Source organism: Xenia sp. Carnegie-2017, unplaced genomic scaffold (genome assembly GCF_021976095.1).
Source record: "Xenia sp. Carnegie-2017 unplaced genomic scaffold, XeniaSp_v1 HiC_scaffold_1, whole genome shotgun sequence".
In the NCBI taxonomy this organism is placed as follows: Eukaryota; Metazoa; Cnidaria; class Anthozoa; order Malacalcyonacea; family Xeniidae; genus Xenia; species Xenia sp. Carnegie-2017.
This window is the reverse complement of record NW_025813402.1, coordinates 10,492,954-10,498,763: the sequence shown is the minus strand read 5'-3', so window position 1 is coordinate 10,498,763 and position 5,810 is coordinate 10,492,954. Positions and strand designations below refer to the sequence as shown.

The window sequence follows — 5,810 nt, the reverse complement described above, 5'->3', positions numbered from 1 at the left end:
ACTTGATGTTACATTTGCGGAAAGTTCATCCTCAGTTTCCTCATCTGTATTGGAATCTTGTGATTCTTGATCCCCAGAGTCACTATCCATGTGCTCCGCATTATCTTCATCAATTATATCAGAATGATGAGCAGCATCATAGATGTTATTTTCTGGAACATGATCTGAAAAACATAACTTAATTCGCCAATTTACATAATCATTTGAGTTTATATATTAGCTCATTAAATTTGATCAGTATTCCCTAACTGATACAATTTATTATATTTTTCACCTAATATTGATTACATTATACAATAGCATACCAAATCTCATTTGAGCTTTATAAAACAGCATCTTTCTCTTCATTTGGAGCAGCTTGCTAGTCAGTTTCACACAGTTTTGACATTTCAGTGGCAATGTCTGGATCCACTTGTCATTTGCATTTACCCACTCCTTCAAATAAACCACACTTTCTTAATTTTAAAGTACAAGGTGTATAATAATATTTTTACAAAATACTTTTAGTTTGAATATTAAATATTTCTTAAAAGGGGAACTTGAATTTACACTTGTGGTAAACTGCTCTAATGAAACAGCATTGATAATAGCCCAATCAGTGTATTTGCTAAGCAGTTATTAATGTAGGGTAAATTGTTCGGCAAAGAAATATTGTCATTGTTGGAAGACGTAACTCTATTCATTTCAATTTCATTCAAAGTGAGCTAATCAAACTTACATGTGCTGATTTGCCAGGATCTTTAGTGGTCCATGAAAACTGTTATCAGTTTCATCAATGAAAGTCATAGTGTCTGTTTGCATACATTCATCTGTATTTTCAGCAGATACATTATTTAAAGAAGTGCAAGGCTGAGAAGATTCTATATTTTGGAAATTGCTTCCTTCTTGACTCACTGCACTCTTCGTAATTTGCACACCGAGCGTGAAATACCTATATCAATAGTTTTGTGAAATTACTTCCTAAGTTAGCAACACATAAATGAAAGGAGAACCTTAAATAGATTTTTATATGTAAAACTCACAATGCGACGACGATCTCGTTCTGATAACACGGTTTCTGTTTCATTAAGCTTTGAAGGCCAGACACATATGCCAATATTATCCCTCTTAAGTGTGGGAGCTACAAGCAGTGGTGTATCCGAATTACTCACTCCCATCTCACCAGTAAAGCGACACACAAAGTCATCCTCTTTAAAATGCTTAGAGCAAACTTCGGAAGACGCAGAAGGTACCCAATTTTTCGTTTTCTTTTGACAAAATCAACCCAAGCTTTTCTACGTTTCTTAGCTTCTGGTCTGGTATCATTCACAAATGGGATTCTATGGAGAGCAATCCCTTCTTCAATTTGATGTGTTTGAACATCCAAACACGACGCATCTGCGTGGCATCTTACGGAAAATTTTTTAGCAAACTTCTTAAAAAATATATCTTTTAGTGTTTGCTATAATACTAACGTTATAGAATAGCAGAAATGCGTTCCCGATGTGACGTCACACTGGCCATTTGTCATTATTAATTACCAGTCTTTTTACTCTCACGGTCAATATGAAGAAATGTTCAAAATCCGCAACTTTAAGGTGCTCAAACTCCACAAAGATGAAATTTTCAATTATAAAATATATTGCAAATGTTCTTGAAATCATCTAAACTATTATAATATCATCGTTTCGAAAACATGTCATAGGAACTTTAACATCCTTGTTTCCATGTTGGGAATGATAGTTGGCCTTTTTAATAACTTAGGTAGGTCTTGTGTTGTTTACATACTAAGTCCTCAAAGTGTTGGCGAAAGGGAACTGTGTTATCTTCCAAGTATAAGGTGGCCATGATAGCACCTGCTGAAAAATGAAGTGTTATGTAGTTGTTACAAATCAACATGCCCTTTGTAACCAGGACACATGTTTGACCATGATAAAATCTTCAAAATAAATCACATTATTATGTGTATGACATGTGTAAACATACATGACTTGGAACACAGGATGTACGGTTATACATTGTATGGACTGTATTGTACAGTCAGCAGAGTGCTCAAATCTAAAAAGACAATCTTTTTTTTCCATAATGCAAAAATGGTAAACGCCATAATATGAGAGCCTGTACACATAGCAAGAGTGCTCAAATTGCACATGCACAGTGTGATGATATGTACATCGGCGTTGTGTTAAACAGTGATAGAACCTTCTCATCAGAATGATGTTTGAGTGCTATTGCTGCATTCGGAATGATTTATGCAACCAGCTAACATCCTTAGCTGATCCACTGACATTACGTTTAAAACTCGTAATTTTAGTTTTTTATGTTAGAAAAAATCTATGTCATGGCCAATCACAAAGACACCTCTCTAAGAGGAGAAAATTGAGTTACGGTGACCATCAGAAGGCCTCTATCAGAGGGGAAAAATAAGTCACGGTGAACATCAGAAGGCCTCTCTGAGAGGGAGAAATGAGTCACGGAGACCATCAGAAGGCCCCTCTGAGAGGGGAAAATGAGTCACGGTGACCTTTCTGTGTCTATCCCTCCAAGTGTTGGGAAAAGGGAATTGCTTTTTTGGTGTATTATGTGAGGTGAGTATGCTTCACAAAATAAGTACAAATGAGAAACGTAGTTTGTGCTAGGTGATGATTAAGCAGTCGGTCTAATGTAGATTTGGTTTTGCTCTTTCATTGCTTTCGTGCAAAATTGTGGAAAAACTTTATCGCAGATGAGGTGATTCACTTGGTTTGTGAGTGTTGTACATTCTTTCCAATGGACACTGATATGTACTAAACTAATGTTGCGTATGGAAGGAGGTAATTCATCATGCTTCCTTCACAAACTTGCATTTGTTGTAAACATACTGCACATTGAACCATTATGGGTATGTGTTCCTGTCAATGCTTGCATCAATTGCAATGAGAGACTTTGAAAGACGTGGCAAATAGATGTATACTTGCTCTTTGTTGAGCAATCCCATGTGAGAAACATAAACAAAACAGGTTCTAGCATATATGCTGTTCCTAAGTTTATCTCAGCAATGGAAGTTAACTGGTTGATCCTGCCAGTATCATATGCTTCTCTCAAAGATTAAGCCATGCATGTCTAAGTATAAACACTTGTACTGTGAAACTGCGAATGGCTCATTAAATCAGTTATCATTTATTTGATTGTACCACTTACTACTTGGATAACCGTAGTAATTCTAGAGCTAATACATGCGAAAGTCCGACTTTTGGAAGGGATGTATTTATTAGATTAAACACCAATGCGGCTTCATGGCCGCAAAACCCATTGGTGATACATAGTAACTATTCGAATTGCATGGCCTTTTAACTTTGTGCCGGCGATGTTTCATTCAAATTTCTGCCCTATCAACTGTCGATGGTAAGGTAGTGGCTTACCATGGTTGCAACGGGTGACGGAGAATTGGGGTTCGATTCCGAGAGGGAGCCTGAGAAACGGCTACCACATCCAAGGAAGGCAGCAGGCGCAAATTACCCAATTCTGACGTGGGAGATAGTGACAAAAATAACAATACAGGGCTTTTTTGTAGTCTTGTAATTGGAATGAGTACAATTTAAATCTCTTAACGAGGACCAATTGGAGGGCAAGTCTGGTGCCAGCAGCCGCGGTAATTCCAGCTCCAATAGCGTATTGTAAAGTTGTTGCAGTTAAAAAGCTCGTAGTTGGATTTCGGGCTCGACGACGGGTCTGCCACAAGGTATGCTACTGTCGGCGTTGGCCTTCTTCGCGCAGACTTCGGTGCTCTTAACTGAGTGTGTGTTGGATACGCGACGTTTACTTTGAAAAATTAGAGTGTTCAAAGCAGGCTTTTGCTTGAATACATAAGCATGGAATAATGGAATAGGACTTTGGTTCTATTTTCCATTGGTTTCTGGAACCGAAGTAATGATTAATAGGGACAGTTGGGGGCATTCGTATTTCGTTGTCAGAGATGAAATTCTTGGATTTACGAAAGACGAACTAATGCAAAAGCATTTGCCAAGAATGTTTTCATTAATCAAGAACGAAAGTTAGAGGATCGAAGACGATCAGATACCGTCCTAGTTCTAACCATAAACGATGCCGACTAGGGATCAGCGAGTGTTATTTGATGACCTCGTTGGCACCTTATGGGAAACCAAAGTCTTTGGGTTCCGGGGGAAGTATGGTTGCAAGCTGAAACTTAAAGGAATTGATGGAAGGGCACCACCAGGAGTGGAGCCTGCGGCTTAATTTGACTCAACACGGGAAAACTCACCAGGTCCAGACATAGTAAGGATTGACAGATTGAGAGCTCTTTCTTGATTCTATGGGTGGTGGTGCATGGCCGTTCTTAGTTGGTGGAGTGATTTGTCTGGTTAATTCCGTTAACGAACGAGACCTTGATCTGCTAAATACTCAGACGATTCACGAATCGCTCTCGACTTCTTAGAGGGACTGTTGCGTTTAACCAAAGTCAGGAAGGCAATAACAGGTCTGTGATGCCCTTAGATGTCCTGGCCGCACGCGCTACACTGACGATGGCAACGAGTTGCTCCTTCACCGAAAGGTGTGGGTAATCTTTGAATCATCGTCGTGCTGGGGATAGATCATTGTAATTCTTGATCTTGAACGAGGAATTCTAGTAAGCGCGAGTCATCAGCTCGCGTTGATTACGTCCCTGCCCTTTGTACACACCGCCCGTCGCTACTACCGATTGAATGGTTTAGTGAGGCCTCCGATTGGCACTGTCAGATGAGTTCCGCTCATCCGACGGACGTCAAGAAGCTGGTCAAACTTGATCATTTAGAGGAAGTAAAAGTCGTAACAAGGTTTCCGTAGGTTAACCTGCGGAAGGATCATCACCGTACAATAACATTTCGCTTGTGTTAGGTTGCTTATTTTTACCTTCACAATCGAAGAACTCTGTGAACCTTATAACTAAATGGGAGGTGGACTTTCTACGTCCTTAAATGGGTGGATGGAAGCAACAATGTGGAAGCAAATTGTGTTGTTCAAACTCAAATAAGCCTCCCTTGCCATTTCCGGCCTCTCGCGTGTTTTTATTTAACTTGATGTTTGACAGTTGTGTGATTACAAAGAATAGAAGCCAATAATGTTTACAACTTTTAACGGTGGATCTTTTGGCTCGTGCATCGATGAAGAACGCAGCCAGCTGCGATACGTAATGTGAATTGCAGAATATAGTGAATCATTGAATCTTTGAACGCAAATTGCGCTCTTGGTTATACCGGGAGCATGCCTGTCTGAGTGTTGGTTATAAACGTTAACTTTCAGCATGCAATGTCTTACTGAAAGTTGAATGAAGTGTTGTGGGGGATAGCAATATGCTAATGCCGTCGCGTTCTTCTAAGTGCAGCACGTTTGTAGCCCTCTTGCAGCAAACAAGGCAAAAAGCTAAACTTGCAACCTTGTTGTGGCAACGTGAAATGGCAACGCTCGTGATGACAAGCCAAATTGTGCATGTGCATACATCTTAACCTCAGATCAGGCAAGATTACCCGCTGAATTTAAGCATATTAATAAGCAGAGGAAAAGAAACTAACAAGGATTCCCCTAGTAATGGCGAATGAAGAGGGAATAGCTCAAATTGAAAATCTCCATTGTGTTGCAATGGCGAATTGTAGTTTCGAGAAATACTTTCCGCACGTCGGGCCTGCCTAAGTTGCTTGGAACAGCACGTCATAGAGGTGACAACCCCACGTGGCAAAGCCCTTGTGTTTGCGAGGTGTTTTCAAAGAGTCGGGTTGTTTGGGAATGCAGCCCAAAATGGGTGGTAAACTCCATCTACAGCTAAATATGGGCAGACTGATAGCGAACAAGTACCG

At 39.8% G+C, this 5,810-nt stretch overlaps 1 long non-coding RNA gene, 1 other non-coding gene and 1 pseudogene across 2 annotated transcripts; all 3 read left to right on the top strand.

Moving 5' to 3' along the window:
• Positions 1–1,124: 1,124 nt before the first annotated feature.
• On the top strand, positions 1,125–5,626 carry LOC124434545. Its single transcript, XR_006944822.1, has 2 exons — positions 1,125–1,134; positions 5,281–5,626. It is a non-coding gene; the product is annotated as an uncharacterized LOC124434545 (long non-coding RNA).
• LOC124445441 lies at positions 3,025–4,826 on the top strand (annotated as a pseudogene).
• Positions 5,086–5,238, top strand: LOC124445448. The gene has a single exon (XR_006948155.1). It is a non-coding gene; the product is annotated as a 5.8S ribosomal RNA (ribosomal RNA).
• Positions 5,627–5,810: the final 184 nt, after the last annotated feature.